Source organism: Crassostrea angulata, chromosome 8, assembly GCF_025612915.1.
Source record: "Crassostrea angulata isolate pt1a10 chromosome 8, ASM2561291v2, whole genome shotgun sequence".
Classification (NCBI taxonomy): Eukaryota; Metazoa; Mollusca; class Bivalvia; order Ostreida; family Ostreidae; genus Magallana; species Magallana angulata.
Genome location: NC_069118.1, coordinates 8927198 through 8954860, shown reverse-complemented (window position 1 = coordinate 8954860; position 27663 = coordinate 8927198). Strand labels below are relative to the sequence as shown.

Here is a 27663-nt window from a genome sequence, read left to right as displayed (position 1 = left end):
GAAGAACGCCTCTTCCAAAATAATGAATTTCATGGCCTAAGGATCAAGGGTTCTGATCTGAGGGTAGGACTCTAATAATAACATAGGGTAGGGAATGTAATTTTGACCGATTATTATAGTTTTTATTATGGTTTAATATTTATGCATGTGTTCTCTTTCTTCATTAAGACATTTTCGCATTTTATTCTAAACGCTTGCATATATTGAGCTGTTATTGGTATCAGATTTGACACTGATGAGCTGTAGATCAAATTTGAATTTTGGTCCGCTTCAATGATTTTTGATGGATTTAGGATATTTATAGTGGAAACCATATTACACTTGCCGGTAGGGGACTAGTATTGCTAATGCAATAATCTCAGAAGGCTTGATAAAATAGCAAGCAGTCACGAAGCTGCCAAAATCGTGTATTAGTTGTCCAGAAAACTCGGGAGTCTTCTCCAACACTTTTTACCTCACCGCGGCAAAGTGAAGATGAGCTTATGATATACCCCTAGTATTGGTTTTGGCATTGCGGTTAATAGCTCTGCTTAAACATTCTTTCATTATATTGATCTTGGGATGAACACTAACTAGCAAAAAATTAAATAATATAGAAAAAACACTATGCGAGATTTGCCATACTTGTAGAAAAAAATTCGTCGAGGAGAGCTTCATAATCTTTGATTATCTATATATAAAAATGAACTTTTTTCTTATTCAGTTGAACATATATCAAAATGTGCATAAGGTACAAACTGGTCTGAATACCTCACCCCAAGTTTGTTAGTTTTATTTCTTCTGTTGAATACTGTAAAATGTTACACATAAGGTACACACTCGTCTAAATACCTCCTTCCAAATTGTCAAGTAAGGAAGTTCTTTTTTTTAAAATAAAATGAATATTTATCAGAGATGTTAATGATACTTATACTTTTTTTTTTTTTTATAATTTATTAGAAAAATACAAAAAATAAGAATCTGTTGATTTGAATTATGTCTTTGCAAAATATTCCATATAGTGCTATCAAAAATGTACAGAACCCTGCCCAGGTCATGCTAGTATCTTAAAAAGGCTGAAGTTTTCAAACCTAATTACACATGAAATATAAATCCACTGCACCATAAAGCTGCACAAATGATTTCAACAGCCCTGAATGTACATTGCAAAAGCTGCACTTCAATTGGCCCATGGGCCTCTTGGATTTTATTACATTTCAATTTTCTGATTTATCAATATGATGAAATTTATTTGCATTTTTTCAGTAATTTTACGAGGAATCCCCTTTATGAGGCATCACCTCCAGAGACCACCTTAAGTTTATCATATTATATGAAAATCATAGTTAATGATCTTGGATATTCATGAATACTTTTTTGACACAATATCTTAATCATATGTTAAAAATAGATTGATAATCATATTTTCATTTTGTACGGGATTGTAAGATAAAATGTTTCTCAATACAATAATAGCGAGCGCAGCGCGAAGCGAGCTCTACCGGCAAGGCGTGTGTGAATAGAAAATTCGGACTAGTTGCACATTCATTCAACGGATTTTTTTGGCGTCAGTAAATCGGACCAGTAATGTATTGTTTAAATCGTCCCAGTAGTTCCCTGTAATCATGGCAATTTCTATCACTTCACACTCTCACGAGAATCAGCAAGACAATAAAAATAATAAAGATGTATACTTCTAAAGTTCACCTCAGTACACTCTCAATCTAAAATAATCGTGTGACGTCACAAAGGTTTACACATTGATCCGAGAGATTTTTTCGGCGTCAGTAAATTTTGACCCACAATTCATAGTACCAATGGTTTCCAACCTCACGTTCTCGCGAGAATCAAAGTAAAACTTTTGAAAAGCATATGTGTAATTTTTAGAACATCATGCTTTTTAAGTAAATAAAACATTATACTTCGCGTTCTTTTATTTCTCAGGGGAGTTTTAAAGAGTCAGGCGACACTTAACCAACGTCAGCTTTGACGTCACAATAAGCACTGATAAGGGGAAATTACTCTAACTGAAGTTGTTGTAAATCTGCTGAAATGAAATCCACTCAAAATCTTACAAAGGCTAAGCTAAAGAACAGCTGAAGAATTAGGACATTTCTTCAGATACAGGAAACAGTTGTAAATTGCACTCATTTGGATGAATGCTCACATTTATTTTATGCACCATAATTACGGTAATTTCCTGAATCGTACACGTAGCATCGCCTTTCAAAGGGGGTGAGTGGGTGGATGGCAGCCTCATCCAAAAAATCTTTGCGAGCAAAAAGAAAAAAATCATGAAAATTCTAATCCTACACCTCTTAAGCAGTTCAATGGTTTCTTTATTTTCACTTCAATTTATTACATGCGGGAGGGGGGGGGGGGGGGGGGGGGAGGTCGGTATGTTCTTTCAATATGATAAGCAAATATTTTTAAGCTTCAATTAAAAAAAAAATTAAACATTATTTTTTTTATTTAAAAAGTGGAGGGGGCAAATCCATGATAAGTCGATTTTCTATGTGTAAATTGAAAAAAAAAGAATAATGAAATATTATTTTTTTAACAGGGGGGGGGGGGGGGGGTGAGTCAATTTTTATATGTACGTTTAAGGAAAAATGTCTACTGCAAAAAAGGGGGATGAACTGACGTTACAATCACTTTAAAAGAGGAGATACAGTGCAATGAATATTTGTATATTAAATTCTTTATCATTAAACAACATTTAATCTGAGATTAAACTACTGTTCTACCTATAAATAAATAAATTATAACAAATCTTATAAACTATGAATAATGAAAATTTACTGAAAAATAGGTTTTATTTTTTGCATTCAAATTTTACGTTGTTAACTTTATTTTTATTGATTTATTATAATTCATTGTTTGATCACATGCTGTGCTCGCCCCAACGGTCGCACCGTAAAACATATTATAAAAACCGATATAACATCGTTTGAAACGATACAATATAAAACGTTTATATAAAATTATATAATTTGATATAGTAACATGATGTGATATTGTATGATATTTACATTCCACGTATATTTTGCATGTAAAGCTACTGCAGATATAGCACCATAACACAGAAAGGGTACTAAAAGGTTAATTGACGAGTTTTAATTGTGACGTCACAAACGTTGAACGCTGATAAATACAACGTCACAAGCGAAAATCAAAGATCACGCTTGTGGCTGTTACAGTGGCTCTTCCATTAATTTAAACTTACCCATAGGATAGTACAGTAATTTTGAGGTATAATTCGCATTTGCGTACAACGCAAGAAGGTAAAAAAATGTAAATATAAGCATCAAATCATTAAATATCACATGGTTTTGTATCGTGTTAATCATTATTGTATTTGATCACATAATCCAATATCATACTATATAATATTTATTGCAAAATAGTGTTATATGATACAATATAATATTAGATAATTTATTACAATATTGTTTCATATGATTAAATATAAAATATAATATTTACATTCCACATATATTTTGCATTTAAAGCTACTGCAGATATAGCACCATAACACAGACAGGGTACTAAAAGGTTAAATTACGAGTTTTAATTGTGACGTCACAAACGTTGAACACTGATAAATACAACGTCACAAGCGAAAATTAAAGATCACGCTTGTGGCTGTTACTGTGGCTCTTCCATTAAGGAAGTATGGGACTCACGATTTTGAATCTACCGCGCAACTCCGAATGACGTAAACCAATTCGCAGTCGTTAAATCTGTTGGTTCAATTCTAAGGTATTTAACAATAAAATTTATTGTGGAAAGGATTTCATAGTTTCTTTTTAAAATAAAACGTGAACATAAATGATAATAAAAGTTAATTTAACCAAAAAATCTTATTTTACGACATAAATATCGGTTCGGTTTTCGGCAAAGCGGAGGAAACGTGGATTTGATTTTGAACGCTGAAAAGACATAAAGGTTGCTAAAGCTCAGAAAAAGGATGGTCTAGTCACATAATGCGAACGTGAACGCTCTCTTGGGCAGACATATCACATATTTTGATATTACAGCTGAATAATTCTCATCACAGATGGAGGAAGATGACTCGACGCCAGCAAAAGCGATCTGTCCAGGTTTGACCTACATTCATTGATAGAGTAAAAGTATTTGGTAATCTCAGCAAGGTTAAATGAGTATGGGACTCACACCAAAGTAGTTAAAAAATTATAAAACTTGGTCCAACGGATAGCACAGTATTTCCTCTAACAGAATATAAAAAAAAAATAATAGGTCAATATGTTTGTTTCTATGGTAACGGTACCCAAACAAACCCTTGTTGGAAATGCTCGAGCTCATTAAAATACACCGCTTGCAACAGAAATGAAGCAATGCTACAGAGTTTGCAATTATTTGATTTCATTTTTAGACGGAGGCTCTATGAGCCTCCTCTATTGCTACCGGTTAGCTTACATGTGACGTCGATAGTGGATTTGACGGACACCACCTAGCGGCAAAAATTGCAATATTCGTTTGGGATTCATATTTCATTATTATTATCGAAATAAATATCTTATTTGCAACTACAATAAATAGAACTTTACATATTGCGATCAATAAACATAATTTCTCTCGAAAATTTTAGTCCATATGTCAAATTCCAAGTAAGTATGAATATGCATGAGTTTAAGAATAGAAATGGTGTGTAATCGTTTAGTGGCTATTAATACTTTTTATACAGCTTCCTGGCCGTGGCGACAAATAATGAGGATTCCTCGAGAACCATCTTGTGTTGACCGAAATATTGAATAATTATGAGACTCAATGGATAAACACGGCGTGGTTCTTAGTCCGTATCGTATATTACTTGCGCATTATCAATTAATCTCCTGCGGAGATATATCTTTCTATGTATAGCTACACTCCAATAAAATGATAATTCAACAAGTTGAACTACTTCTATGTGTACTTGAGTATTCCCCCAATTAAGTATAGACAACGTGATCGTAGCATGGCACATTTTAGTTTAGTTTTACTTGGCATGCATACTAAACCTACAATAAGGATAGTGAAACAATTTAATTAAACATCCAGATTACACCCTTTAACGCAACCGCCCCTGCCCCCCCCCCCCCCCCCCACACACACACATATTCAGTGTGTGCATAGGTAGAGTACCCAGGCCACGTGCTGTGAAGCTTGGTTAATCCTGCATTGTCTGGCCAGCGCTGTCGATTTCAAAGTAAGTTGGGGAGCCAGTGTGTTTTTGCAAGCTGATAAGAGAATTTCGCGTAAAAAAAGTGTAAAAACATTTGACAGAATGTACATATTTTCTTTTAAAAGAGAAGTATGGGGTATTACAAGATCTACCGCGGTATATTATTTTAGATTTAGCTTTACAGAGATATTAGAGCGAATTTTCTTCATCTTCGATATTTCCTTTTTTAAACATAGATGAAAAAATAGAAGTCGTGCATATACTGAAAAATTGAATCTTTTTACAGCAAAATAGAGCTCGCAATTGCGTGTTAAATTTTTTTCCGAAATTCTAAATTTATATCTCTAAAATATTGTTTACACCACAAGTAAAATCTAAATAAATTCGTAATATTTCCATCCCTTGCAGAAAGTCACGATGAAATGTTTACAGTTGATGCTCTAAGCTGTTGATCAAAAGGCTGAGCTAGCAATGTTTACTTTTTGGACCGCCTGAAATGATTAAATCAACGGTAATTTTGAGCTAAATTGAGTAAAATGAGCTGTAGTGTCTCTTTTATATAAATATTTCATCTCCATAACTTTTTGAAAAGCTTCTGCACAATAACTATGCGAGATTGAGATCATGCATGTATTACCTACATGTAACATCAGGGGTTTTTAAGCATGAACGATTTTTTCAGATGAAAAAAGTTCGCTGTTCAAAAGTTTTTATTGATTATATATCATAAATTTTAGTATATATTGTGAATCATTAGGTATAGTACTAACTAACAAAATATTTTTTGTCTGTAATTTGCTTTTGCATATTCCATAAAAGAGCATGGATATGTTAGCAAAGTAGTTTCTGTCCTGTAGTATTTAGTATTGCAAACTCTTAATTGATACTCTAAACCTTTTATACCTTAAAATTTGAAGAAGAAAAAACCATTATTAATTTTGGGAGTTGATTTCTATCAACTCTCCTATGCAGTCACTCTGGCAAACCGGAAGTGAAACAGTTTGGACCTAACCCCAGATCATCGCCGCTGAAAAGACTTTGTTCTCCAAAAGAATCGATAAATTCGTTGTAATGCATTCTAAAGCATTAAATTTTATTATAGTTAAATATTGCTTTGACCCATATTATTTTCCAGAAATATTTACATTACTGATACATGGTTTGATGGAATTTGTTCTATCTTAAAATATTACGCAACATGATTCATATGATGTTTTCCTAGAATTTTTAGAATTGTCGGAAAGGCCCAAAAATTCATATTATGAAAATATGCGTTATTCAATTACGGATAAGAGACTACTTGGCATGCAAAATTGCATATCGTTGATTTTAAGATAAATATCAATCAATGAAATCAATTCCCGTCGGTACTTCAATACTTGGAATTATTAGATTAATCTCCTCCGCAATGATGCCTCCGTCTCTCAGTACTTTCAGTACTTTGATTCTTATATGCTATTCATAACACATTAACAGAAGAATGATTTTTTACAAAAATATTTTGTCAACGCCTCCTCAGTATTTTACAAACTGCAACCGAATTTCCTCTACGTAGTTCTAATTTGTTGCTTTTTGTGTTGACCTTCAATGCAAAATGGTCAAAAAATATTATTTAATATAATTAAAAGTCTTATTTTTGAACTGAAATAAAATGTTCAAATGTTATGCTTTCCTTGGAAGAGGAGAAACTCATATGTCAATGACTTAAATAAAAAGATATTGCAGTCTGAATTTCCTCTGGTCTGTTTTTTCAATTTTGCGCTATTTTCACTTAAACACTATTCTAATGTAGATAAATAATCAGTACCAACTTTTTGTTCAATGAACACTCAGTCAATTAATAATATCTTTATTACAATGCTAGTACTAATATAAAATGCACCAAAAAAGTAAAAAATATTCATTTAAATCCCAAATTTCCTCTGTTTAACTTGAAATTCCTCTGTTAAAGTACACATTATTTAACTATTTGCACCTTATAAGAAGATACCAGGTAGGGACAAAATAATTCTAATAGGTATAAACAAATAAATATTAAATTTATGATTTGCTACATGTGACTCATAATTATTTTTTCAACTCTGAAACATATAAAAGTATCGAAATCAGCACTACATCATGTACAATATGCAAAGTACAAAGGGCGAATTTAATTTTAAGCCATTCGGTTAAACAACATCCATTACTGTTACAACCATATATTATGGTATGAATTTTTTTTATACTAATCAAGTTTATACTGGACATTTAACTCCTCACATGTACATGTAATAAATTAACAGACTTATACAAATAATGCACCCAAATTAAAAGCCCTCTCAACATTATTACATGTGTTACCAATCTAGCATAAATAATGAAGCTGACAATTATCGCTCCAAAATGAACAACCCTCTCAACATTTTTATTACATATTTAACATAAATATTGAAGCAGACAAGAGCACAATTCCTTGGCTTATCCTTGCAACACCCCTTTTTCCTTGGGCAAGGATGTAGTATACACATCTTTTGAGATACTGTATGACATTGAAAGTTAAAGTTTTGTGTTATTTTTCACAAAGTATAGATGGTTCCTTAAGATTTCTTTAACATGATTAGCATCCAATGTTTTAATAATATTTGTGTCAATGTTTGTCCAAAGTTTGGAAATCATTGTGCTATCTTCATCACCAACTATTGTCTTTATACGAACAGACCCATCATTCACATCCTTGACCATCTCTTCTATCATGTCACTCTCCATGGCCTTCGTAGTTCCGTTCCAGTTGATCCTGCAATCGTGGAGGAGGTGTTGATTTGGAATTAAGAGACAAAGTACATGTGCGACAGGATTTCAATCATGTTGAAAAGTTTTCTATTTTTCCAGAAAATGTCCTGATCATAGATGAATGACCCGAAAGATCATTAGATGGGAAATAGCATCAACTAAAATACATGTACTTATACATAGAGAAATATCTAAACAAAAACTATTGTGACATTCAAACACAAGGCTTTCTTAAGATGTACAATTTATGGTTCATTAAGATTAGGGCTAATTCAAGGTTTATTCAATTGGTTCGATTTATATTCAAAATGCTACAATTCTTTCTCTTTTTTTTCGATTTGATTAAATATAGATATTATAAAGGAACACCAATTGGTTGCCAAGTTGTAGCTAAAATATAAAATTGATGCCACATAATTCGACTAATGCCTATGCATGAATTTTTTGTTTGTTATCCTTAAGTAAAGGAATGTACAAGATAAAGAGTAGTATTTCATTTATAATGAGAAATATTAAAGCTGATCTATATTTAATCAAATCGAAAAAAAGAGAAAGAATTGTAGCATTTTGAATATAAATCGAACCAATTGAATAAACCTTGAATTGTCCCAGCCCTAATCTTAATGAACCATAAATTGTACATCCTAAGAAAGCCTTGTGTTTGAATGTCACAATAGTTTTTGTTTAGATATTTCTCTATGTATAAGTACATGTATTTTAGTTGATGCCATTTCCCATCTAATGATCTTTCAGGTCATTCATCTATGATCAGGACATTTTCTGGAAAAATAGAAAACTTTTCAACATGATTGAAATCCTGTCGCACATGTACTTTGTCTCTTAATTCCAAATCAACACCTCCTCCACGATTGCAGGATCAACTGGAACGGAACTACGAAGGCCATGGAGAGTGACATGATAGAAGAGATGGTCAAGGATGTGAATGATGGGTCTGTTCGTATAAAGACAATAGTTGGTGATGAAGATAGCACAATGATTTCCAAACTTTGGACAAACATTGACACAAATATTATTAAAACATTGGATGCTAATCATGTTAAAGAAATCTTAAGGAACCATCTATACTTTGTGAAAAATAACACAAAACTTTAACTTTCAATGTCATACAGTATCTCAAAAGATGTGTATACTACATCCTTGCCCAAGGAAAAAGGGGTGTTGCAAGGATAAGCCAAGGAATTGTGCTCTTGTCTGCTTCAATATTTATGTTAAATATGTAATAAAAATGTTGAGAGGGTTGTTCATTTTGGAGCGATAATTGTCAGCTTCATTATTTATGCTAGATTGGTAACACATGTAATAATGTTGAGAGGGCTTTTAATTTGGGTGCATTATTTGTATAAGTCTGTTAATTTATTACATGTACATGTGAGGAGTTAAATGTCCAGTATAAACTTGATTAGTATAAAAAAAATTCATACCATAATATATGGTTGTAACAGTAATGGATGTTGTTTAACCGAATGGCTTAAAATTAAATTCGCCCTTTGTACTTTGCATATTGTACATGATGTAGTGCTGATTTCGATACTTTTATATGTTTCAGAGTTGAAAAAATAATTATGAGTCACATGTAGCAAATCATAAATTTAATATTTATTTGTTTTTACCTATTAGAATTATTTTGTTCCTACCTGGTATCTTCTTATAAGGTGCAAATAGTTAAATAATGTGTACTTTAACAGAGGAATTTCAAGTTAAACAGAGGAAATTTGGGATTTAAATGAATATTTTTTACTTTTTTGGTGCATTTTATATTAGTACTAGCATTGTAATAAAGATATTATTAATTGACTGAGTGTTCATTGAACAAAAAGTTGGTACTGATTATTTATCTACATTAGAATAGTGTTTAAGTGAAAATAGCGCAAAATTGAAAAAACAGACCAGAGGAAATTCAGACTGCAATATCTTTTTATTTAAGTCATTGACATATGAGTTTCTCCTCTTCCAAGGAAAGCATAACATTTGAACATTTTATTTCAGTTCAAAAATAAGACTTTTAATTATATTAAATAATATTTTTTGACCATTTTGCATTGAAGGTCAACACAAAAAGCAACAAATTAGAACTACGTAGAGGAAATTCGGTTGCAGTTTGTAAAATACTGAGGAGGCGTTGACAAAATATTTTGGTAAAAAATCATTCTTCTGTTAATGTGTTATAAATAGCATATAAGAAAAATGAAATCAAATAATTGCAAACTCTGTAGCATTGCTTCATTTCTGTTGCAAGCGGTGTATTTTAATGAGCTCGAGCATTTCCAACAAGGGTATGTTTGGGTACCGTTACCATAGAAACAAACATATTGACCTATTAATTTTTTTTTATATTCTGTTAGAGGAAATACTGTGCTATCCGTTGGACCAAGTTTTATAATTTTTTAATTACTTTGGTGTGAGTCCCATACTCCCTTAATTTGAACTTACCCATAGGATAATACAGTAATTTGCGTATATATAATTCGCATTTGCGTACAACGCAAGAAGGTAAAAAAATGTGAATATAAGCATTAAATCCTTATTTTTTGAAAGATATAATCTCATAACTGCAACGGTCTGTGCAAACAAGTTTTCATAACGCGCTTACGCGCGTTATTATACCCGCACTTTCTAAAGAAAGTTCGGGTATATTGTTGTTACCCTGTTCCGTCCGTCCGTCCGTCTGTCCGTCTGTCCGTCCGTCCGTCCGTCCGTCTGTCACGTTTTATTTTCTCAAACTGCTCTTACATCTTATAAACCAGCAAACTGAACTCTTGGAGTTTGATTTGGGGTATCATGTTGTTTTGTAAAAAAGTTTCAAAAATTCTCTGTTAGTCCTGGGGGTCAAATAATTGGTAAAAAATGACGTTTTTTCACAAAAAACCTTCTTCCTCGAACTCCTCCTACATTTTCAAAAGTAGACAAATCATCTTTTGGAATATGTTTTAGGGTATCCTATAGATGCGCAATAAGGTTTCGGAATTTTCGATTTTGTCCTGGGGGTCATTTAATGGCTAAAAAATGACGTTTTTTTACAAAAAAACTGGTTTAAAAAACGTCATTTTTTTTAAGCAGTAGCCAAATGATCTTCTAGAATATGATTGGGGGTGTCATATTGAGGCATGATCAGGTTCCAGAATTTTTTTTTTAATTAAGGGGATCAGTGGGCAACAAAAAATGATGTTTTTTGGCAAAAAAAATTTGGTTCCCAGAACTCCTCTTACAACTTTTGGAGTAGCTACATCATCTCTTGGGATATAATTGGGGCTGTCCTATAGATGTGCAATAAGGTTTTAAAAATTTAAATTTCATCCTGGGAGTCAAATAGTAGCAGAAAATTGACGTTTATCACTAAAAAATCAAACATTGATCCAAGAGCTCCTCTTATGATTTAATGGATAGACAATCATATCTTGGGATATGATAGGGACTGTTCTATAGATGTGCAGTAAGGTTTTCAAAATTTAAATTTCATCCAGGGAGTCAAAATGTAGCAGAAAAATTGACGTTTATCACTTAAAAAAAAACATAGATCCTAGAACTCCTTTTATGATTTAATGGATAGACACATCATATCTTGGGATATGAAAGGAACTGTTCCATAGATGTGCATTACGGTTTTGAAAAATTAAATTTAACCCTGAGGCCCATTACCTACCGGTACATACCTTTTGATGCCCTTTAAGGATCAAGAATATATATGGTTAAGGGGTGGGGATCTCAACCGTTTTCGAGATATTCGTGCACTTCCTGTTCAAGGGGGGTCATGACAACCCCCGGGGCCCATGACCTACATACCGTTTGATGCCCCTTGACACAAGGTACAAGAATATATATGGTTTAAGGGTGGGGATCTCAACTGTTTTGAAGATATTAAGGGACTTGCTGTTTGAGGGCGTCAGGACCACCCACAGGGCCCATGACCTACATAATATTTGATGCCCCTTGACATCAGAAACATGAATATATATGGTTTAGGGGTCATGATTATAACAGTTTCTGAGATATATGGTAATTTCAAATTCCTGGGGGGTGGGGATGACCCCAGGGGTCAGATCTAATAAACCCTATATATTGCCAGTAACAGCCAATATATGATTATGAAAACCCTATATTATTATCTTTGTCCGTTTTCAAGTTACCATTTACAATAGAGTCTATGATTCTTTCTACAAGGTTCAATGTTAGACCCCACACCCTTTTGACACCCCCCTCCCCCCCCTCCCCCGAAAAGTGGTTGTCTAACCCAAAATGAGAAAAATCAAACCAGGGTGCACAACTAGATTTGCAGGCCTATCATATCCTAGAGTTTTGTACAATTATGTTCAGCCATCTCTGAGAAACAAGTTCAGAGCGGGAAAGAAGAAAAAGAAGATGAAGAATATATACATGTATAATATGTACATGATATATGATTCAATTTAAGAACCCAGATATAGATCAATCATCTGTTTTGTAATACTTCCTATGTATATATACATGTACATGTATTAGTTTGTGTTTTGTTCTATACTATTCATGTTCATGACTGTAGTATGGCTTAGTCTTATTTTAAATTACATTAAAAAATTGTCAAATATATGACTTGGAACCCCCACTCCCAAACAAAATCAAATATAAACTGTTCTCTCTCTCCCCCTTCCTTGTCGAATAATCTATTAAAATCAAAATATAATTTGGGTGTCTAAAAACTTTTATAAACTGGTAAAAAATGTTATTCTTAAAAAAAATTACATTACACCTTGCATAATTGACAAATGATCTATTGAGATACGATCAGGGGTCATATTTCTACCTTGGGATCAATAAGTAGTATTCATTGACAAGTTAAAATTAATTAATAACAATAAATGATTCAAATTATAAATGTTTATACTCCACATTCATCCCCCCCCCCCCCCCCCCCAATCTAACCTGCTTATAAAGATTCAGTCTTCTTAATACATTCTTACATGTGTACAGTAGCAAATTTTAAATCATTTCTTGATTGCTTTTTCTCTCGTGATTCACATTAACATTTTGGAAATTGCTTAATTCAATTCTTAAGATTTATAAACAAAATGTTATATGCATCACTGCCATGTGTATTCACCTATTTGGGGCAATTGTAAAGTCTCCTAAACAAAGCATCATTAGGCTAGGAATTACCCACATGGATCAAACACTACTGTATAACATATGAATAAGATAAAATACATTATTATTTCTAGTTCTAAAATGTCAGGGTGTCTCCAAGGGGGCATAATCTTACAATACAATTTTACGCGCAATGACACAAAGAGCAAAAATAAATTAAACGGTTTAGGGATGAGGATCTCAGATCTCAGAAGTTAACAAAATATACAGTGTATCATATAATTTCCTATTTCATAAAGGGGGGGGGGGGTTAAAGACAACACCTGGGGGTCATTAATGTACTTTACACCAGTTGATGCATCATAATGACTTTAGAAGATATTTTGTATTTTCCTGTTTCGTGGGGTCAGAACAGTCCCATAAGGTCATGACCTACATTGTATTTGATGCATTATAATACATTAAGAAAGAAATACTCCTTCCTTCCTATTATTACTCATATAAAAAATATAAGTGTCTACACTTACTTACATATGAAATACACAAATTTAATAAGAAATTGTTTATACAGGGTCAATATGGGGTCAACTCAACAGTGCATGCAGTCTGACAAATGAAAAAAATAACTTTTGCAACTAAAATGACAGAAATTTTACAAATGCGATAGGATAGGTAACGATGATAAGCTTATTTAAATATTAAAAGATGATGATACAGTATGCTGTCAAAGGGAGATTACATTTAGAAAGTGAAAGTAGAACTTATATACATGTGTATGTATGCTGGCAGGAATCCCATGCTGGCATCTTATTATATTGTGCTTCTGCTACTACATGTATTATGCTTACCTAAATTGGTCAACATCATAATGATAATCCAATTAAAACACAATAATGAATTCCTTTAGCTGATCTTAACTACCGTAATCCTTTTCTGCATACGGAAAACACAGACAATGAGACATGTATGTATGGGTGTTGCTAAAACGCGGAACGGAAAACGGAACGGAATGGAAAATATCATCACTTTTATCGCTTAAAAAGGGTATAGACTGGCCAGAAACGATTTACTTTGTATCTTTTATTTATATCTAATGAATGATTATCAACATGTTGCTATCTTATTAATATTCATATGAATGTCTATCAATTATAGCATTGTATTCATTCGGCTTTAGTTGAGTACGAAACGGAAAAATCAAATGTATACGAATTGTGAAACATTAACATGATTAAACGAGCAAATTAGCTATAACTTTTTACTTATTTCTCTTATATGGTATTGCTGGCATATTAGCGTAACGTACGCAGTTAGTGAAAGCGTTTTATGCGTGTTTTGAGTATTTTTATATTATTTTCAAATATGATGTACATGTATATACTTACATCAAAATTGAATTTTCGGTGTTCTAGACGATCTTTTATCATACAGACGATACAGTATCATTGAGATGGAAGAAAAAAACTGTAGGACTGACGACATTAAAAAATTAAAATACAGTAAACATTAAAATACCCGGTAATTTGTGAAACTAGTACCCGGTAATTTGTGAAACTAGTATTTTTAGCAATGCAATTTTGTTTACGTTTGCATTACAAAGCATGCAGTTGTTTATTCCAGCAGCTATATACATATGATCCGAATAGAGAGCTCTAGACGTTGCCTGGTTTGATTTTCCGATTATATATTGGGACTATAGTCTGTCGATCCCAAAATATTCATGCAGCACATTTGGACGATTTATAATGGAAAATGTTGACATCTTTTCTCCATTTGGAAGTCACTCAGAAGACCTTGCACAATTTTTCAACACCATCATCCGGGTCTGTTAAAATGCAAAACCCCATAGACTTCTTTATTTTTAGCCGTGTATTTATACCAGCTGATAAGCTAGAGAGGACGTTTTAAAGAAAGAATAATGAGAATGTTTAATGCTTCTAAAAGAGAATCGCTTGAACCCTGAGGTATATATAAATATACAGCAAAAAGTGAATCGAGGATATTTTGGGACAGAATATAGTGTTCAATGCATGTACTGTTAATTTTGAGGAAATAAATATTCTTGAATAAATAATCTAATATTGCTAATCTTTCAAAAAAAATTAAAAAGGTACATAAAGTATATCGTTTTAGCATACTTAACAAATCTATGAGGTAAATAACATTAGATAAGATTTTCCGTTTTCCTTCCGTTCCGTTTTCCGTTCCGCGTTTTAGCAACACCCATGTATGTATGCACGTGAACCCATCTAATCGAAGAGCTGGGTAAAACTAGTACCCGCTAATGAGACTTGCAAACCTGTGTTGTGTACGTAACTTCAGACAAAGATCAGTCATTTGTAACATGCATGTATTTTTATGACCTATTCTTCAAATCCACTTGCACTATTTTATTAGGTAAATAACAGCTTTAAGGTGGTGCAGGACACCTGCATATTGTGATGTACATGTATACTTCCTATTGAGATAAACAATAAAGTATGTTGACTATTGATTAAATATTTAACCCCCCCCCCCCCAAATAATGTTACCTAACATTGAAGCGCAATGGGTTAGAGCGTTTACATGTCTGTAAGAGCATTGGGGTCCAAGGTGTATTTTTGGTAATTTACGAATTTTCATGGGGAGGGGGGGTCTGGACCCCTCACTCCCACCCCTTCTCTAAATCTGTGCATACGATGATGTTCATGTAGGCACACAGAAGCAAATCTAAAACCGGCAACCGCCACAGGGAGGGGGCATAATTTAATTTTTAATTTTGTTTGTAATAATTATATAGACCATTATACTTCCTATGACATAAAATGTTAAGATTATTGATTAACTGAAAATTCACTGCAAACAGTTCTACCCCAAATTGCACATAAAGTGCTGCTCATGTCACGATGTGTGTTATCATATGGGCAGGGATCTCATCCTTCAGTTATGAAAATTATAATTTTTAAATGTATTACCGGAGTTTGCATGTAGCCTTCATTTTTAATTAAACTGGTATAAAACAGTGTTATTAAGGGGCAAACACATGGTGCGGGTATTACTGTCTAATGACAGCATCTAGTTGAATTTGTATGCACACCGTTGCAGTTATGAGACTATATCTGTCAAAAAATAAGGATTCAATACTTAAATAGTATGATATTGTATTGCATGATATTGTATCATATTTGACACATAACGTGTTTTGGATCATAAGCTACAACATAATTTGATACAACATTGCATCATATCATGATATCATATGACAAAATGTCATGTGACATACTAATAAATTATATCAAACAATATTCTGCTATATTATATCGTATTATATGATACAAAATTTTATATTTTAATATATGATAAAATTTCATGTGATAAAATAATAATTTTATATAATACAATATCAAATTATACAATAGTTTGTGATACAATTATATATATATATATATATATATATATATATATATATATATATATATATATATATATATATATATATATATATATATATATATATATATATACATATATATATATATATATATATATATATATATATATATATATATATATATATATATATATATATATATATATATATATATTATGTGACTTAAAACTTTAACCTGCTCCAAAAACTTTAACCTTCTCAAGCATCTGAAATTCATGGCCCAGATTCATCATCTAAGTCTTTAAAGTCCATACGTAGGTCCAGATGCTTCATCCATGCAAGTTTGGTGAAAATAGAACAAATAATAACTTAGATACAGAACCTACAACAAAAACTTTAACAAGGTCAGGACGCCGACGCCAAAGGTTTAACATAGTTATTTTTATTCAACAATATCATCATATATATTGATATATTCAACACCTTAAAGTTTGGAATTTTTTTATTCTAAACAGAATATTTTGGTACATACTAAGGATTTTTAAATAATTTAATGATATCTTCTTTGAAATATGCAACACAATATACGAGTTGTACTTCATAAACGATTCAAACAGCTCGACTTGAACGATGTTCATTACATTTTACTATATTATTGATAATAACTGTCATGTAATTAACAAAAGTCACACGACCAAAGCCACTGCTCCCCTGAAGAATGTCTACATACACTTTGTTGATAAGAATAATTGTCACGAAATACATTAAGATGGCTCACTACACCTTGAAATATTTTATCCAATCAGCAAAAAATTACTTGATTTGATAGATATCATAATGGATAAGAAGTATGCAAGTCAAATAAGCAAAAAATGTGCAATTTTGGATGAAAAATTACATTTTCGAAAATTTAATTCAGTTAACATGAACAAGGTGAAGTGAGGTACCTTTACATGTACTGGAATTTTGATTCATGCATAAAATCGATTGATACTTTCTATCATAAAACGATTTATATTGATTTATATTGATAAATGTAATCTTACCTTAGTTCAATTTCGGCAAAGGATTTAACAAAAAAATTCAAAAGGACATCTATAAAAAAGAAATAAAATTTACATTTATTTTTAAAATCACAATATAAATGTTACACATGTAATTATAAGTGATCCAAACAAATATCGTTTACCAGTTGCAAAAGGTTTACGACATTTAAGGAAGAAGTCTTTTCGTTATCAAACATATTCTTTATAATAAGAAAATCATGACATTTTGACACAGTAAAACATCACAAACTAAATGATTCTATTAGTTTAAGTAAATTTGAACTCCTTGTTTTTGCATAAAGATCAGGTCAAGGTCACTACCTTTTTCCGCAACTTAAAGGATGATAAAAATTCTATTCTTTAATGAAATGATAGAATATGAGAATGTTTATCAGCTTTTACTACTTAATTGGAATTAATATTCAAACTGAAATTAATATTGCTTAGCCCGCATCTCCTCTAATTTTCTTAAAATTTGAAGAAATTTTTATTCTTTTTTATGCTTCCAATATTAAAGTATTTCTGATTTTATGTAAGTTGAAGACTTTATATAAAGATGTAAATTGACAGAAAAGCTAATATATTGACCATATAATGAGAGAAAAACTGATTTTTTTCCCACACAAATCAGTGTATAGAATAGGCGCCTTAAAAACTTTTAAAAATGTAATTTGATAAACAAATCATATCTTAAAAAACATATTCTGAAACCCAGGTATCCTATCATTAGTTCACATTAGTTTACAAAAATCCAACATTAATGTTATTGTTTTAAAAATGCTAAAACAGAGTCATACAGCAATTCTGAATTGAGAAACGTGATATTTTCCCACGCCAATAATCCGCCAAAAATATAATCCTTGTTAGATTCTAAACAATAGTTACTATTTCTATGCCAAGTTGTATGATAGTAAAAAAAGAAGAAAAATATACTATTTTAAATTCCTTTATCTTGATTCAATGAACAATTAATCAAATTTACGTTTGACGAGTCGAAACCAGAAAAGACTCCTTCTGTAATGTCAGCAGTTAGCAAAACATCCTATCAACCAACCATACGCACCCACGCATGCACGCTTTCTGAATTTTAACATCCGTCATTAGGTAAGCATACATAAAATATGAAATATTTTCCTCTTAAAAAACTTACAATGAAGACATAGGTAAATATTTTCAAGATAGAAATATTCCCAAACTGTTGCTTTTGATATTCTATCCGTATCTACATGTATCTATTTAACTCTCTCTCTCTCTCTCTCTCTCTCTCTCTCTCTCTCTCTACCGTCTATATTTTTTCTTTTCTGTTACTATCAGTAAAGTTCAGTTCAAAACTACACTTATAACATAAAGTCACTGTATAATCTTAAAGATTTAAAGATCGTTTTTTTCTATCTTGATAAAACTGTTTGTTTGATAGTTTAAAGCTGTAATCCGCCCATAATTGTAAAATCATGTCACACCTTTATCAATATATAGTTCATGATACCAGATGACTTGGCACACACCAAGTAATGGCTTCATGGTTTAGTGACCAGCTATTGAGTTCATAATAATTGAACCAATTATTGACAATGATAAAACATAAAACAACAGCTGAAAATATAAATTTATTTAAATTTTCTGGAAAACAGTGTCAGATTTAATCATTTACAAAAATAGAATGGACAAAGTTGTGTCTTTTCCATCCTTGCTGATTATGGTTTTGTTTATACAAGTTGGAATGGTCAGCTTTAATGCATTGCTGGATGTAGACTTACCCTTGGTAGAATTTGCAGTCAATGTTTAGGATGAAACTATGGATGACACTTTTTTACGAGCAGAAGATTGCAGATAATTTGAAATTCCAATTCTTTCTCTTCGGTTGCTCTTTTGGTAGTTTGGACAGCAAAATTTCGTTCCATGACCTCATGCTCCTCAAACCAAGTATGACACAAAGTGGAACAGCAATAAACCAGAGTGATTGAGATCATTTTTGTATATCCCAGCATCATCAAACATTGCTTGCATATATTAACTAAGAGTGTTGACAACAATAATCTGGGAAGAAAATTTTACAATATTTTCTTTTCTGGGGGTGGTATGTATGCATAGTAGCGGAAGAAAAGGTCTACAACACAGCTGGGATTATTGGACAACTGTACTTAGTTATTGTTTTCGGTGATGATCTTTCAAGCCATCATGAACAGTTGTAGAAACAGATTCATAGAAAACAACTAACCATTTAAAACAGTAAATTATTGAGCTCTTTGTGCTCACTCAAACCGCGCAACCCAAATCCGTTTTAATCATAGAGAAACACACCATAGCTAACCCTTAGAAGTTTTCTTAGTGGTAACACCTTCTTCCCAAAGTTCATTTTTTTCATTGTCAGGTCCTCTGTAAGCTTAAAAACTTCCATGCCTTCTGACACTCTCTCATCAAAGCATCCGCTTTTTATAGTTTACCTAAAACATGATAATGCAATTTCTTTGAACAGATTCATATGTGAACCTAGCTCTCAATTCCTTCCTGATTTGTCTCTGGATCCCTGTCACGATGTTGTACAAGAAGATTGCGTTTGGTGGATCCGGATCGTGAAATAAATCTTAAAGTTAAAAACGTCCCCCCTCTCTCTCTCTCTCTCTCTCTCTCTCTCTCTCTCTCTCTCTCTCTCTCTTGGCCTCTATCTCTAATCTGTCACTGCAGCTACATAAAAAAATTGTCAAATAATAGAAGAATATACTTAACAGCTTGCTTCTATGTATTATTAACAAATCTACAAAACCAAAAGTCCATTTCGACCTTTGTTACAAAACTTAAATGGACAGTTCTGTATCTTTCAAGAATGATACCAGTACTCCTATTTCTGTTGTGTGTCCAGGTCAGCCTCACATCGTTTATTTTATTCATTGTGTTTTACTGGGGGTCGGGATTCCTTGTTCTTTGTTTTTTCAAGTCAGCGTCCGATATAGTTTCAAAATATCGTTTGAAACTAGTAGCTGGATCATCCGACATTAAATTATCGCTATCGAGTTTTTATTTCCCGACTTAAATCCAACTTGAAAGACACCTTATACTTCTTGCTTCATTCATTAAAAAATAGAAATGTAATTGTGTGATTCATTGTTAAGTTTGAATTCTACACACGTTCAAACCTCATATGTCTAACCTACCCGAGGGCACACAATACACCAGGCCAGTGTGGACTGAATCAATTAAATTTAACTCATCATTTTTACCTTGATTTGATAAAATATAAAACAATTGAATAGTTATAAATGAATTTAAAAAAAATTCTTGTTTGCAACACATACTAAGTTTTTGCTAATCTTTTCCTCGCCATTTAACTTAACAAATATCATCATCACTGCGAATGTCTTTGTCATTTAAATTAAGACCACGTGGTTTTATTTGACCCTTTTAGTTTCGCAGTAAAATCGTGCCTCGTGGTTACAGTCTATATCTTAGAACCCATGAACTTGTTGTCAAATATAAAATCTAGACGTGTATTGATTTTAAACATTATCTTCATTAATTGGTAGATAAATTGAGTTCTAGAAATAAATGTGACAATATAAAATATAACTTTCTTGGCTGTTGCAACAATTAACATGCTACATGTAATTAGCAATCCCACACAAGAATTAATCTTCGTTCCACGCCTGACCTAGTAATAGCATCAATAATGAAACAAACTATACTATTTTATGCAGAATGTTCCTTGAGAATGGTTCGATACACAAAACAGACACCAATTCTTTTTTTTTAAAGCATAGCATTGCACACCAAAGCATCAACTATGGCTAGGATTTTATCAAGCAATTCAATATTTATATTTTCAACCAAGTGTAGACTGGTTAAACACGAACGATAACTCTGTTCTTAATATTATCGTTTGGTTAAATGATAAAATAAGCAATGGATCTTAATAGATTTTCATGTTTTAACAGATATCAAAGTAAGATACGATACGAAAAAATTACCAGTATTTTCGTTTTTTGAAAATATTATCCGAATACTCATACTTCCGCTCGAAATTTGAAGGAACTGAAGAAATCTCGGGAAAGTCTCATGAACTTTCAGTTCAGCACCTTAATTTATGAAATAATTAACGATAAAGAAAACATTCCAAACACATTCGCAGCGGTAATCATGGTACTCGGAAAAAGTTTACAAACTTATAATAAAGCGTCGTCTCGCATGTTTATAGGCCCTCCGATTTCGTTACACCTGATTGCACACCTGAAAGTCATGGCCGACTTAATTGTAGTACTAATACTCTTGTTTTGATTATTAACTTATTTCTCGTTTCATGTGCATGTTTTGTTTTTAAATGATAAATAACATGTACACGTGTAACTATACAACATTGACCTGTTTATTTGATGCTAGTATTCCCCTAACATACAATAAGTACGTAAAAGCTTGATAAAATCATCGCGACCGAGGAACTCGGCGATTTAAGCCCCAAAAAGTGAAACTACTTTAAACTGTTAAGAGGTTCGCAGCTTACAAAGGGGTTGCAAGGATAGCGGTGATGAAAGAGAAATATGGCAAAAATGCCTTGGACGAGAAGTGTTCATTTAGCTTCAACATAAAACTAGTAATAAAAGGTATGTAACTGTTTTGAAACCATGTATCTTTAAACTGTAATTTAATCTATTTTAAAAAAGTTGCAGCTGATGTAAGCCTTTTTAGAGAAGAAGAAAAAAGACAGGAAAATAGGTTTCCACATATTGACTCTGTGAAGAAAGATAAGACTTGAGAACTAAATGCTACTACGGACAGCTTGGGCGAATCAAACATTCTAAATTTCATTTATTTAAAAATTTCCTAATTTCTTCAAATATAACTCTCCTTTATAAGAAGGTTTATATAGTACTATATGGCCACCGCCTTCTAACTCTCTTAAACAGGCTATAAATAATAGCAAAAAGTGTATTCAATGATTTCCTTAAAAAATTATCCAAAATAATGTTATTATACCTCATTATAAGTATTCAACAATATGACATTTGATTGGTATAGAAAGTCACGTTACAGGGCAAAAAACGTTAGGTCTCCCTGTCACATTAAAATTCATCATTGTATATATTTAGTTTCGTATTTTAACTTAACCACATATCCCGTGGTGAGCCCCTTAGTATTTTAGTCTTACGTATTTGTAAATACCCATATTGAATCTCAGTCCACTGGGCCCTTAACCCGCCAGTCCGTGCAGTATCAGTTTGGACGCGGCAGTCCAGTGGGAAGGACGCACTTATACTTCTCTCGTGCATACCATCCAGTCACTATGCATTTTGTTAATATAAATAGCTGTGTGCTTACTCTGGGGTGAACCTGGTACTGGCTTTTTCTGAGATGAGGTTTATTAATTGTCAATTTTATCGTCATTTCGTTCATTACTGTTCTCAAACACCCAGTCATGGTATTCCAATCGTTTTTATGCTTATTTGTTACGTTTGAATTTAAATGTCCATGTTTAGATACACGTGTTTGAATCTATTATAAGTATGGCGGACTATTATGGTCATATTCCTTTTGTAGTCATGAGTAGTATTATGCAACACTGCATTTAAGTAATTATGAGTTAGTATTTTGTGAGTGTAAAAGCTAACTTGCTCTATAGTAAGTCTTCTGTAGGACTGTATATCAGTATTCTGTGTGTAATAAGCGTCTATGCTAAGAGTGTCATTCATGACCGTATAGCCTGTAAGTAAAGTATGGTGCGTATTGGTGTAAAAGCCACAGTTGCTTTTGTCATGTACTTAATGTGTTTGTGTACTATGTTCGCGCAGGTCCCTTGTTCCATCTATTGTGTAAACCACTTTCATCGATGGTGGCCGAATATTGCTGACGTCTTGTGTAGACTAAGTGGCCAGTAGAGAACATTGTCCCTTGGAGGACCTCACCAGTCCATTCTTGTCAAGACCAAGTGGCAATAGACAACAGTGGAGGACCTTACCAGTTCCCATACTAGGACATACTAGGACAATTACTTTCAATGTGTATCAATTCAAACTATATTAAATATGTAAAAACAATGTAAAAATATTGTCTTAGTCTTTGTCTTACAGTAAATATAAATTGTAATTAATTCCGCTCGAAAATGTGTGACACTCCCGGGAGATAGATATCATATTCCACCTCTTTTTACTTTTACGGATACTATATACGATTTTAAAATTCCATTAGAAAGTTATTATTGCAAATAATAAAACGGTTTAACTGGTGTTTCATGTGGGCTAATAGGCAATCATTGCGGAAAAAAACATAACCCATAAATGTAGGCTATGTATTTTCTCATGAATCACCAAGGAAAGTATTTTATTATTTAAAAGATACCGCCTTGAAAAATTGCATGTAAACTAAAAAAACAAGTCAAAGTTTCAATCACTGAGGTTAAATCAGTATATACAGACTTATCAACTAAGTATAAGTTATAAGCAAGATAAAGGGCTCACAATTCTTTGTCATATAAACAAGGCTTTTGCCCTGTTTTTGTTTACATAGGTTCAATATACCAGTAAAAAATCTTTTTCCAGCTAACTGTCCATCTTTTTATTTATTTTAGGCATGGATAAACAGTTCCTAACGTTTAACACTATTCGTTTTAAGTTTAAAACTGAAATTTGCACTTCAACGTTCAAAATGTAAACACACACTTTGTTTACATAGCGAAGAATTTGAAGCTCTGTAACTCGCTTATAACTCAACAAATAACAATCAAATTTCGGTTGCCTATTAAAAATACCTTTCTGAAGCATTGTAAATATATAAATCGGAAAAATAATTTTTGACCAAAATCGGGACCATGCCCCTTTAACACAGAACAATTTCGTGTGACTATCTAGGATAAATAATTTCATCTTCATGGTTTAGTTTGGGTACATGTGTTAACTCTTTAAATTTAAAACTCATATAAAAAAAAATTACTTAAATATTTTGAAGCGAGCCTACTGAAATTTTGTACACATATAAGATTATGTCATTTTATTGCTGGAAAGAGAGATAAAAGATATACATGAAAAGAAAGAACCAATGATTTTATGCCTTCTTAATAAATTTCTAACAATAATGGCGTTAGGTTAAGTAGGAGTTTGTAAGCTAAGGAAATATAAACTTCCTCGTCTTATTCGTGTTGTGTTCACGTTGAGTGAATAGACAATTTATCAGAAAGAAAACAAAAAATACTTCCTTATCTTTATGTAACGTATTTTTGAAGCCAGACATCTTCTAAATATTTTCATGCTAATGATTTATTACATGTTTCTTTTACTTCAATCGCTCCCAGTCACTTGTGCTATTATAAGAATCGTTGTATATACCCCGTCGCTCCGAAAAAGTGATGACCTTTTGTTTATACAGGTGAAAAGCAGCTTGCACCTGGTTAAGTTTGATACTATAATCTCTTTACTAGAGACAATCTCAAATTTCATTTAATACTCCGTCATCAATTATTCTGATTAATTTTTCCGTCAAACTGCATGTTACATATCTTTGATGTGTAAATTCATATAAGTACTTTACAGGCCTTTGACCAAGTTGGCCAATTTTCTAAAAAAGCATCAATTTCTTTTAACTAAAATGTTTTAACTAAAAGAAATGGATAAAAAAGATACATGTAGATAGATAGATATATAGATATATAGATAAATAGATGTGCAATGTTTACTTACAATAGGACACATACGTGCATGTCGACATTTTCAAAGGAATGCTTTCTTCAACGGGATAAAATTTACTTCCTGGTTTTAGGCTAATGACAAACTTTTTTATATGTCTGTTAAGTTGAACACTAAGAAGACGTTTGATATCATGATATGTTAGCACCAATTGTTTTCCCCTAAATAACACTGTCTCGTAACAGTTTTTAGTCAAAATGAAGACCACATTTAACCTTTGGTAGTTTTTAAAAATTGTCATAAAGGATGAGATCCCGTCGTATAATACACATACGTGACCCTTTATGCACAATCTGGGGTTAAACCGTTTGCATGTAAATTTACATTCGCATTTCATGTCATAGAAATAATGGTATTTTTATTATTACAGACAAAATTCAGTTGTGTCCCTTCCCCCTCGGCGGTGCTGGCGCTAAATTTGCTTTTGTGTCAACATCATCGTGGGCAGGATTTGTAGAATGGTCGAAATGGGGGGTTCAGCCCCTTCATTTATTTCGTAAAATTCTACAAAAAAAAAATAATAAATAAACGATGAACCCCACCCCACCCCACTCCTGCAAACAAATTTGTTACATTACTCTGACCCCACTTTCCAACGAAAAACTTAATTCACGCATGTGCTGCTACTGCCCAGGAGATATATAACATTAGAATATTTTTTATAAAAGCGAGAGCTGTACATGTAGTTTCAACAAAGAGGATTGTAAACAGCGCAAAATAAATGACAATTTGCACAATGTTTTTCACTGCAAGGACAGACGATATCATTATTCGAGGTGGTACCACGCTTACATTAAAATTACCGGACCAAAAAGGCAGGTCATAATTTAAGAACCTTAATATTATCCAGCATTTCAAATACTATTCCTATTTTAACCATCTAGATAGTCAAATTTCTTATATCTTTATAATTAAAATTTCGTCGGGATGTAACTAGTATATATACTTATTTTGACCAGGCAAATGAACAGGTCATATTACTTATTGTTTTGTAAACTCAAATTCTTTTAAATTTAAAATGTCCTTTTTCTCTTTTCATTTCCAAAGATTAATGTCAAATCATAGGATACTTCCATAAAGTGCATTGATACATTTAGTTATTCTGTTATAACCATGCAATTAGAAAGTCGCAAATTTTACCACGGTTTCATTCCATGCCGTTTTTGGAGAGACTGTAGGCATTCTAGATATATTTCATAAGTCAAAAATGGACAAAAGTCCGAGATTTTTTACTTTTATCATTCATATTTACATGCTACCACTTTATTGTATGATGGTACTTTACTATGCGTTGGTTCTAAATATAGGAAAGCGTCGCCTTGGAATCAGTACACGCTTAAACTCAGAACACGTGGATGCATGTAAAGTTTTTAACACTGGGAAGTTTCTCCGTTTCGGAGATTGATAAGATAGGACTAAGGTCCACTGGTACTAGTTTAAATCCAGAGTATTATTTGATTATGTGTTTAGTCAGTGGCGGATTCAAAGGGGGGGGGGGCGCCCCCTGAAAATTGTCTAAATGAAGTTAAATCATACTCCTTTTGGCTAAGAAAATGTACAAATTGCGAGTCTTATCAAACGTTTAGGACACTAATGGAATTTATCTAGATAAGACTAATTTCAAGAGTAGTATAAAGAAAACCTGTGGGTTCAATGATGTAACGTACATAGAAAGCCCATTTTGCTTACACTTTCTTGGCCATGGGTTCAAATTTGACCAATCACCCACTTTTAAGAAATTGGTTAGACTTACTTGTGTTTGAAATGACTCCCCCATGTTTGAATTTGAATTTATTATAATACAAGCTTCATCAAATTAAGATAACGATGCCAGCTTGTATAATTTATTTTTACTTCATTTACATTGTTCCATTGAACAAGTTTTTTTTTAAACTGATTAACTTACAGCCATCCTTAAGGGGAATAACTTATATTGGTTTTTATGAGATTTATGCAGGGCTTAAATCAACATCTTTAAATCTTTATCATTATAAATGATCATATTTACTTTTAAGTACAATCACGAAAAGAAATATTACAATAGTCTTAATATGAAGACTACATTTTTACCCTACAAAATCTAGAATCTATGAGCTTCCGGGGGCGTCGCCCATTAACCCCCGTAAAAATAAAAGGATTTTAATTTATTTCAGTAAGGAAGAGGCTTTTGATGGGATTACTGTAGGTCCTAAATCTCCAAATCTTTAAAAGTTATAAACAATTATTTTATTTTTAAAAATACTTGCCCTTTCTGTGGAGAAGAGGACGTGTTGTCCAATTTTTTTCCATGTGAGCTGGATTTCTGTGGTATTAAACACAAGTCTGCTGAACACGCTTTTCAGTACACAAAAGCTGTGCGATGTGGGGATCTTGAATCCGCAAACATCATTAAAGACGCAACTGACGCACTCTCAGCCCTTCGACATGGAAAAAAATAAAAACGAATGAACAATGGGAGTCGACCAAAACTGCGGTTATGGAAGAAATCCTTGAAAATAAGTGCGTCCAAGTACCAGTCTTCCAGGAAAACTGCGGACCGCCAAACAATCCACAACCATTGTTGAGGCGACA

At 32.5% G+C, this 27663-nt stretch overlaps 1 protein-coding gene across 1 annotated transcript in view; it reads right to left on the bottom strand.

Annotated features, from left to right (window-relative positions):
- The window catches only part of LOC128160677 (uncharacterized), a 40917-nt gene extending 23471 nt beyond the window's left edge, over positions 1 to 17446 (bottom strand). Inside the window, exon 1 of the mRNA XM_052824040.1 lies at positions 17429 to 17446. The gene's annotated coding sequence lies outside the window, so the exon portion shown is untranslated. The remainder of the gene's footprint in view (positions 1 to 17428) is intronic.
- Positions 17447 to 27663: the final 10217 nt, after the last annotated feature.